This window comes from Coptis chinensis, chromosome 2 (genome assembly GCF_015680905.1).
Source record: "Coptis chinensis isolate HL-2020 chromosome 2, ASM1568090v1, whole genome shotgun sequence".
In the NCBI taxonomy this organism is placed as follows: Eukaryota; Viridiplantae; Streptophyta; class Magnoliopsida; order Ranunculales; family Ranunculaceae; genus Coptis; species Coptis chinensis.
The window spans coordinates 81613069-81624104 of NC_141457.1; the positions used below are offsets into that span (position 1 = coordinate 81613069).

General features: G+C 38.5%; 1 pseudogene across 1 annotated transcript; it reads right to left on the reverse strand.

Annotated features, from left to right (window-relative positions):
- Nucleotides 1-222: 222 nt before the first annotated feature.
- On the reverse strand, nt 223-7947 carry LOC147518246 (uncharacterized; annotated as a pseudogene). The gene is made up of 4 exons (XR_015213102.1): nt 7468-7947; nt 6671-6773; nt 805-948; nt 223-537 (listed from the first exon to the last, which is right to left on the reverse strand). The product of XR_015213102.1 is annotated as an uncharacterized LOC147518246 (transcript).
- Between the last annotated feature and the right edge of the window lie 3089 nt (nt 7948-11036).

Genomic DNA, 11036 nt, shown 5'->3' on the forward strand with positions numbered 1-11036 from the left:
TTTTATTTTATCTAGCGTCACAATGGATATAGAAGTGCCTTGGCTCATTTCAAATTTCTACTGTTAGTTGCACAGCCATGAGCCCAGAAAATGTTGCCAAACTATTGAGTCATTTGGGTCCGGTGAGGCTTACACTTGGCCCACATTACCAAATATCTCTATGCCTAATTTATCAAAAGTTCAATATTAACATAAAAATTAGTGAACACGAAATCAAGAATACTAAACTTGACTGGAAAATCCAGAGAAAAATTTATGATATTGAATAGATATCAAAATAGGCTTTCATTCGCCAGCCATGGATGCACAACAAATAAGCAAAACAAAAATCATAGCTTAATGACAAGTAAAATGTAAATAGCACTTAGCACCACAAAATTTCTGAATCACAGGCAAATCTCCTGTAGCATCCCAATCCAGTCAACCTTCTGCTCAGATACACTTGTCAGAAGTTCTATAAGTTTGGCATGCCCCTTCCAGTTTTAGAATCGTAAGTCTTTTCCAAGACAAACTCCATTGGCGTATTTTTGGGACCAACTGCAAATTAACAAAAAAGAAGGCCATTAAAACAAGTTTCGACATGCTAGATCTCTACTAAGGAAGGTTCACGTTTCATTAGTTTATGTGAGATTTTTCAGAAACATCACCCTCAATAGCCACTTATTCTTTTTTTTCTTCTAGCGGAAGATAAAAAGCATCAAATAATTGAATTAAGGAAAGAAGCATTTGTTGATAACTCATGAAAGCTTTACTTTAATTACACACGAGAACAACATGAAAAGTGATGATCAACGTAATAAGTACCTATAGTAGGTCTAGGTGTGGTCCTTATTTTTAAAATCTCGGGACGAGGAATAATGGATCGTGATGTTCCTTCCCCTCTAGAAACTCTTACTTTGGTACTGTCTTCCAAATATTTGACTCCAGTCTTACAGGGCTTCCTGTACAATTAAAAATAAGGACACCAATGAATATGGGAACAAGAGGCAATGCAAATTATATATCCTCTCTACTCTATTGTTTTTTGATAATCATATATCTTCTCTATTCAGAATCTCAAATAAAAGGTATAACATCAAATACATACCCTGTAATGTTGGAGTTATCCCTCACATGAGGAGAAAACAGAAAGCCGAGAGAGAAAACGGCTAATTCGGGCGTTGGAAATGTCGAGGCCTTGGCCAGCGCTCGGATGAAGCGCGACTCGGCGCTTCGAGTTCCAATAGAATAGGGCGACCAGCATTCATAGAGAGGCGACCAGCGCTTCGATCTCGATACATTGGCCTTCAAAAGAAAGAAGCCTTCAGCTTCAGTCTAATTCGTGGGCCTTTGCTTCAAGATACCCTTGAATTTGGTTTTTGGAGATAAAACCAAAAATCAAGGTTTTGGAAAGCTAACCTAACAAGTCAGAAGGATTGGAATCCAGACTAAAAACAAAGAGAGAGAACCTTTACAGAGAGACAACCCTGTAAAGAGATAAGAGTGATCTAGTAAGGTGAGAGACTGAAAGGAGAGATTGTAATCTTCCTTCCCATTTTATTAAGAACTGGCTCTTGTGGAAGTAGGCATCATTGGCCGAACCACGGTAAATCTTTGTGTTGTGGTTTGCTTTTACTGCTTTACATTATTATCTGTTGTTAATAGTTGTTTAGCGAGTTGGGCATGTTAGTATAGGTAGTTTGTGATATTTGAGATTTATCTGGAGTTGAAGTGTGTTCATACAAGTTATCTGTGTAGTGGGGGAACCGATTGGTATTGGTATAATCCCCAACAAGTGGTATCAGAGCCTTGGTTAGAATAGCCTAGGGTGTTATCCGAATCTTGGTCGGCGTGTTTGACGTAAATTCACGAGAGAAGATTTGAGGTTAAATAACTTGTAGAGATGGACCATTCCGTGAACACTTTCGTATGATGAGTCCGAATAGGAAGAACTACACCATCCGGAAAGCCAAGATGGAAGACTTGCTATCTTTGCAAGGACTTGGCACTTCCCATTGAGAATGAGGGAGTAAAACCGAGAAAAGGCCCGATGAAATTTGAGTGGAAAAAGCTTGACAGAAAAGCGATTGGATACATTCGACAGTGGATTGACGACAGTGTCTTTCACCATGTGTCCCAAGAGACTACAGCCTTCAGTCTATGGAAGAAACTCGAAGACCTTTATGAAAGGAAGTCGGGTGGAAACAAAGTACTAGTTGTTAAGAAGTTTGCAGACACGAAGTATCAAGAAGGTTCTTCAATGTCTGAGTATCTTAATGAAGTACAGAATATCATCAATCAGATGCATTTGATGAAGATCAATTTGGGAGACGAAGTTGAGGCTTTGTTTCTATTAGGCTCTCTACCCGAAAGTTGGGAGACATTAGCGGTTTCTACATGGAGCGACCAAGGATGGAATTGTTACCATGGAGATGGCTACCACGCGTCTTTGTTGAATGAAGAGACTAGAAGGAGTGCAAGAAGCGCTCCTCTCACTCGAGGTCCTTTTCACGAGAGAAAACGGGGAGAAGTCAAAACAGAAAACCATCCCGTTCTAGAGGTGATGGCGAAGTAAATCTAGGGGTGAAGCTAGAACTCCTAAGGCGCAGGGCAATATTACTATTGTGCCACCAAAGGCCACTTCGGATATGAGTCTGAGAACAATCAAGAGGGATGAGAAGAATAAGCGTGTACATGAAGACATGGTGCGAGGAACGAAAACACAGGCGAGATACTACCGCACTAGTCGGCGACCTAGTGGGAATTGTGTCGGTTGTGTGTGTCTTTCTTAGTACCTCATGTCGATACTGAGTGGGTGATAGATACATGAGCATCCTATCCGTCACACCGCTGCAGGGATTCTTCACTACCTACAGGTGGTGAATATGGTGAAGTGAGGATGGAGTAAATGATGGCGTCTCGAAGATTATAGGCATTGGAGATGTTCATATAGAAACCAATGTCGGCTACACCTTGACACTCAAGGATGTAAGACATGTCCCCGACATACGGTTAAGCCTAATTTAAATTTTGGGAAATTAGATGACGATGGCTTTGTAAACTCGTTTAGTAACGGGGTATGGAAACCGAAAGCGAGGTTCCATTGTAGCAGCCAGAAAAAGAAAAAACTTGCTCTCTTTACAAAACACGAGGCTAGTTTGTGTAAAGCGGCGAATCTGTGAAGAAAGAAGCTTCATCTGAACTGTGGCACAAGAGACTGTGTCACATGGGCATAAAAGGGATGGAAGTTCTTGCTAAGCAAAAGGCCTTGCCAGACATTAAAGGTACACATTTAAATACATGTACTCACTGTTTGGTAGGAAAGCAACACAGGGTGTCTTTCCAAAGATTCCCGTCTCACAGAAAGGACACTGTCCTTGAGCTAGTGCACACAGACTTATGTGGTCCTATGAGAGTGAAGTCCCACCAGGGAGCTTTGTACTTCTTGACATTCATTGATGATCGTCAAAGAAAGATATGGGCCTATAGTCCGAAGACCAAGGATGAAGTACTTGGCGTGTTTGAAAATTCCACAAAGATGGTGGAAAGAGAGACCGTAAGTTGTTGAAGTGTATTCGCCGGATAATGGGGGTGAGTACATTGGGCCATTTGAAGAGTATTGCCGAGTCATGGGATTCGTCATGAGCGCACCGTTCCCAAGACACCGCAACGAGAATGGAATAGCGAGAGAATGAACCGCACTACCATTGTAGAGGGATGAGATGCATGCTATCTCACTCTAAGCTACCTAGAAAGCTCTTGGGTAGAAGCAATGCGTACATACATGTGCATGTGATCAACTGTCATTTGGCAAAGCCTCAATAGTGATTATCCGCAGAGAGTATGGTCGGCGAGATGTTGATACTTGAGGGTATTTGGGTGCGGGGCATTTGTGCATATTCGAAGGATGAGAGATCCAAGCTTGATGACAAAGCCAAAGCGGTGCATTTTTCCACGGGTTATGGAGATGAAAAGTTTGGTTACAAACTCTATGATCCGATTAACAAGAAGGTAATCCGAAGTCGAGATGTTGTGTTCTTAGAAGACCAAACCATAGCAGACTTTGAGGAGGGTGAGAAGTTACAGGCTTTCACCAATGATCTTGTTGATTCAGAACCAGAAGTTCCTACTGTGGAACGTGCAGAAGGCATTGAGAATGCAGAGAACCATGAGTTTGGAGCTCATTATGAGAATCCTATTGCTCATGATGGGATAGAACCTATTGGTATAGAAGATGCAGATGAGATGCATGAACCACCACCAGAGCAAGCAGAAGTGCAACCTCCTGAGGCACCAGCAGATGGGGCAAGGAGGTCTGACAGAGGGAGAATAGCTTCAACCAGGTATCCACCACATACGTACGTGCTACTATCGGATGGTGGAGAACCTATGTACTATCAAGAGGCACTTGAAGGTACAGACAAAGAAAAGTGGTTGAAGGCCATGCATGACGAGATGGATTCTTTGCATAAGAATCACACTTATGAGTTAGTTGAGAAACCCACGGGAGAAAAAAGTTCTCAAGAATAAGTGGATATACAAAGTCAAGCATGAGGAGAACAATCCTCACCCAAGGCACAAAGCTTCGCCTTGTTGTGAAGGGATTCGGTCAAAGGAAAGGGATTGACTTTGATGAGATCTTCTCTCCTCAGTAGTGAAGATGACTTCTATCCGGTGGTATTGGGTATGGCCGCAAGTATGAACCTAGAGGTTGAGCAGCCTAGATGTTAAGACAACTTTTCTTCATGGAGACCTTGAAGAAGATGTCTACATGGACCAACCGAGGGGTTTGAGGTCAAAGGCAAGGAGCACCTAGTATGCAAGTGATAAAGAGCTTGTATGGGTTGAAAAGCAAGCACCGAGACGATTGGTACATAAAGTTTGACTCCTTTATGGCGAAGCAAGGATACAAGAAGTCTGCTTCCGATCATTGTGCGCTTGTTCAGAGATTTCCAGATGGAGATTTCATTGTGCTATTGCTGTATGTGGATGATATGTTGATAGTTGGCCCAAACATCAACAAGATATCAAAGTGAAGAAAAGACTTGAGTAAGTCCTTTGAGATGAAGGATTTGGGTCAAGCAAAGCAGATACTTGGGATGGGATCACTCGTGACGAAAAGAGAAAGTGGGAAGTTGTGGCTTTCTCAAAGAAAGCTACATTGAGAAGGTGTTGAAGAGATTCAACATGGATCAAAGCGAAACCGGTCGGTTAATCCGCTTGGTGGCGGTTCCGCATGACCAAAGAGATGTGTCCTAAGGGTGAGCATGAGAAGAGTCAGATGGAAAAGATTCCTTATGCATCCGCAGTGGGCAGTTTGATGTATGCCATGGTGTGTACTAGAACGGATATTGCTTTCGCCGTTGGGGTTGTAAGCGATTTCATCAAATCCGGGTAAAGAACATTGGGAAGGTGTTAAGTGGATATTGAGATATCTCAAAGGCACTTCCAAATCATGTTTGTGCTTTGGTGGAAGTAAGCCCTTACTTGAAGGCTACACTGATGTAGACATGGCAGGTGATGTTGACTCGATGAAGTCCACCTCCGGTTATCCGGTTACTTTTGCGGGGGAGCGGTTTCTTGGCAATCTAAGTTGCAAAAGTGTGTTGCCCTCTCCACTACGTAAGAGGTATATTGCAGCCACCGAAAGTGTTGCAAAGAGTTGCTATGGATGAAGAGGTTCTTCGACGAACTAGGGCTAAAAGCGAAAACAGTTTGTAGTTCTATGTGATACGGTCGAGCGCCATCCACTTGAGCAAGAATCCGAGTTTTCATTCTAGGTCCAAGCACATACACGTGCGTTATCATTGGATTAGAGAAGTACTCGAGGACAAGCATTTGTGTATCGAGAAGATCCATACCGACAAGAACGGGTCGGATATGATGACCAAAGTCTTACCGAAAGGTAAGTTTGATGTTTGTTGTGCTATTGCCGGAATGGCGGCACACTCCCTCCTGTTGATTTGGAAATTGCATGGAGGAAGCCCCTCACTGTTCGGGAGGGGGAGATTGTTGGAGTTATCCCTCACATGAGGAGAGAAAACAGAGATGGAGAGAAACGGGCGAATTCGGCGTTGGAAATGTCGAGGCGCCCAGCGCTCGGATGAGAGGCGACTTCGCGCCGAGTTCCAGTAGAATAGGGCGACCCGCGCTCATAGAGGGGCAACCCGCTCGATCTCTCGATACATTGGCCTTTCAGCGCTCAAGAGAAGCTGGCCTTCCAAGGCTCAGTCTAATTTCGTGGGCCTTTGCTACAGTACCCGCGAATTTGGTTTTTGGAGATAAAACCAAAAATCAAGGTTTTGGAAAGCTAACCTAACAAGTCAGAAGGATTGGAATCCAGACTAAAAACAAAGAGAGAGAACCTTTACAGAGAGACAACCCTCAGAAAGAGATAAAGAGTGATCTAGTAAGGTGAGAGACCGAAAGGAGAGATTGTAATCTTCCTTCCTATTTTATTAAGAACCGCTCTTGTGGAAGTAGGCATCATTGGCGAACCACGGTAAATCTTTGTGTTGTGGTTTTGCTTTTCTTTGCTTTACATTATTATCTGTTGTTAATAGTTGTTTAGCGAGTTGGGCATGTTAGTATAGGTAGTTTGTGATATTTGAGATTTATCTGGAGTTGAAGTGTGTTCATACAAGTTATCTGTGTAGTGGGGGAACCGATTGGTATTGGTATAATCCCCAACATGTAACAGGGTCAAGAACTTGAACATTTGACACATGAAGTGGTGCCTCCACAATGAATATTCCACCCTCATGACCTTGCCCTTCCTTGATGTGTTTCTTCACCTGAAAAATCATATATTCCGATCAATTCACCTGTCACCATATTATAGATGAAATGCAAGAATTACAGAAACAAAAGTATTGTTCCTATAAAATCTGTGGTGGTAGACAGAAATGGCAAAGACGTTCTTAATATCTTGGCGGAAATCAAGAAGCTTTTGTATAATTTGTCAAGAAGTGTCAATCTTTTTAGAAAACTTAGATTTCAAGACTTTATCTGTAATTTGGATACTTTAGATTTGTAAATCATTTCGTGTATTTAAGTTATGTTGTGAGGTTGTTATTAGCCACCACTAGCAACCTGCTAAGGATTAGCTACTTTTTTGGGAATTAATATACGTTTTATTGATCAAAAAGAAAAAGAAAAAGAAAAGATGGCAAGCTAGATGTGCCTACTCCAGCAAATGGCAAGGTAGAGTATCACATATGTCGTTATATGTAGTCAAACACACAAACACAGAAGAAAATATGTAACAGGAAATTTCCATTTTCTAGAAATTTACTGTGTCCAAGACTTTGGAATCGTATTCCAAAATAAAGCATGTCTATCTCATTGTTAAACAAGGACATCCTCCTGATACTGCGACGACCCAAACTTACAGAAACAAGATCAAGGGATAGCTTGATTTTAGATGTATTAGAAAGAGGATAAGAAAAAGGAAAGAGAGATCCCTAAGATGAGGAAACTCAATCTTACCAAATTTTTTCCTTCAACAAGAACACAATTCTGAGAGTGAATGACACGCTTTATGACACCAGTCTCGCCTTTATCTTTTCCCCTGATTATCATCACCTGCATAGCAATGTGCTGAAGGCCAGGATAGTAAAAATTAGGCCCGAGCAGATGGAAATTAAAAGAAGAGAAACAAAAAAATATATATATCAAGTTAGATAGACCAAAATATCTATTGTTTTCATTTACATTGTCTCCTCTAAGAATTCTCCAGTTCTATATCAGCTTTTTAGCTGCTTTCCAACCCATGCTAGAATAAGATCAAATCAAGCTATTTACTTTCTGCTCTCTGCCTGAGTTATCTGCGTATGCAATAACCAATCAGAAAGTTTGCAATACTTGTTCCCTTCAGAAGTCTTAGCATATATGTCAAAGCTAATAAAGCAAACAACTACGATTGTGTTGATATTCTAAAAGCTAAAATGTCAGCTAACATTTGGAGACTACATGAAACTCTTTTCCTCCAGTGATCATGCTTTTTATATTGTAAAGAATGTTGACTACAAAACCAGAGACAGATGTTACAGACCTAAAACTCGAAAGGGCCTCTACCACCTCTACCATGGCACAATAAGAGCCCTCGTACCACTAGTCTTAACAAGATCAACCCAGAAGACTGCATTGCTTTCCCATTCCCCAAAAAATCGTACATTTCAAATAGATGATATATTGATATATGAAGTAATGGAAGGGAAATCATCCATATTCAATAGAAATCAAACCAGTAGATAGTTATCTAAAAAGTTATATTTGAATAATTGTATATCTGAATGTCAAGGTTATTTGAAGAAATTTGATTCCTATCTAAAGCACTTAAGGATGACTAACTAATGAAGAAAGCATAATTATAGATAAAAATAAGCAAAGAAATTAGTAACATCTTTATATCTTATTGGACATATCCCAAAATCAACCATTGCAACATTGATATGCTCTCCTCTAGAGATCATCCATGTGAAGCAGCCCACCCAGGCGCATTCACCACTAGAGGAGTCTCATGCTCTACGAGCCAAGAGTAACTAAGAATCTTAGCCAGAGTGGAATTCGATGAAGTCAATCTCTAAATAATATAAACACATTTCTATTTTCTAGAACACAAATCGAATCCATGGGATTCTAATAATAATAGGAAACCTCTAGTTCAACTCTACGCCCACTAGATACTACATTAAGACTAGTTGATGACTTCACTTCAACTCCTAAAACAATATCAACAAAAACAAACTCCAACTTGTACAAAAATTTACTAATTTTTATTTTCACTTTAACAAGAATTGCAGTACTACTTAATAAGTAACACAAGTTGATTTCCATTAAGAGCAGCCCACAATCAATATTTTGATTACCTTAGACATAAAAACCAAAATTTAAAGAATAAAACATGTAAAGGGGCCTAAAGTTTCAATCTTTACAGATGATCAACAGATAAACAAAATCATATTTTTCCAAAAAAAAAATTATTCAAATTGTTACATGCCAACACCATGAGCCTATAATAGTATATTAAATGTGAGAAATGAAATGTGCAGGTACCTTGGAACAAATGCGAGAAAACCAAAGTGTCAAAACAATGAGAAATTTGAGGAAATGATTGGTTGAATGGATTGAAACGAGAAGAGAGGGAGTTCTGAGGGGAAGCAAAAGTGTGGGCGTTGGACTGAGAAGAAGAAAGTGAAGAGTGAAGGAAATCAGCAACTCATTTAAATGAGTTTGCACATGTGCAACCCCAGGGTGTAATATGTTACGTGCACCACTATATTATTTGTTAGTTGTTACACAACACCAAAAAAATAGGGTAATCTTAAATACACTCTCCATTTCTAAGAGGGTACTCTCCAACCCAGAATTTGTTATTACATTTGTGTCCCAACTTAAAACCCATGTTTTCTAAGAGGGCACTCCCCATCAAAAATAGTGGTAAGCTCCTATTGCCCTTAACTAACTAATTTGCACTATGCAGCTATATACACTATCAAAATACACTCTCCTCCAATTATCTACATCCAATTCAATTTTCTTTGACTCAACTCAACTCAATTTTCCTCTACTTCTCAACTCTCAAACTCTCAAATAAACGATTTATCGCAATACAAATACCCACATCTCAATGTCGAATAAATTGAAGATTATATGATGTTAGAAGAATCAATTGAACATGAAAAAAAAATAAATTGGAGATTAATGTAATTGAAATTGCCTAATGGAATTGAAACTAAATGAATTACGATAGTTTGAATCTTAGATTTCAAAATAAATTTTGTGAAATCTTGATGTATGTGCTATTTTGATGAACGGTAACACATTGTCGTAAAATACTATAAACCACGATAACGGGTTGCTGAAACATAACCATAAATTACAGTGTCGAGTTACCATTTACCAAGTAAAGATACAACAAATAGACACCGAAAATTCTTAAACCATTTGGTATCTTGTTGCTGTGATGTCAAGTTCCAATATTTAAATGTTTAATCATCTATTTGATAATAATTTGATTAATAATTAGCATATTTTAACTTATTTATAGTTGTTTTAGGTGATAACTTAGTTCCAACAAGTAGAAAACATTTATGTTATAATTTTTTATTTTCGAATTGTTAGCAATTGTACATGTCTCTAGGGTTTAGGGTTTGAATAAATACAGTTCTAACTAGACTTTGAATCTAACATCTAAATTTTTACCAACAAATTAAAATTGGATTATATAATATAATTTAAACCCATTCTCCAATCTATAATAAAACGTTTAGGTTATAATTTTTTTTTTCAGAATTGGTAGCAACTATACTTATGTATAGGGTTTAGGGTTTGAATTAGTACATTTCTAACTACGGGTGCAAGTGGATATCCAAATATTCGAATTCGATTCGAATTTGTATTCGAAAAATCGGATATTATCTGAAAATTTCAGATAATAGATTCAGATTCAAATAATTTTTTATGTTCGAACTGGTTTCGGATACGGATTTGGATACTGCCATATCCGCATCCGAAAATATCCGATCCGATTTAAAAAATTAATAGTTATTATATATAATTTATTTATTATTGTATAAAATATTATATAAAATCATAAACTAATAATATAAAACTATAATAACAAAATAATAATAATAAATGACAAATATATATTTATAATAGTTTTTTTAGTGGTAAAATGAATTATTCAAAGCAAATAAAATTTTAATTAATATTAATTTTCGGATCAGATATTATCCGATATTCGATTCGGATATCCAAAATCGGATTCGGATAAATTTTTTAATATCTGTCGGATTTTGGATTTGGATTTGGATATAGACATATCCGAATCCGGACCTATCCGTTTGCACCCCAAGTTCTAACTACACTTTGAATTAGGGGTGCAAGTGGATATCCAAATATTCAAATCCGATTCAAATTCATATTCGAAAAATCAGATATTTATCTGAAAATTTCGGATATCGAATATCAGATTCAGATAAATTTTTATGTCCGAACTGATTTCGGATACGGATTCGGATACTGCCATATCCGCATCCGAAAATATTCGA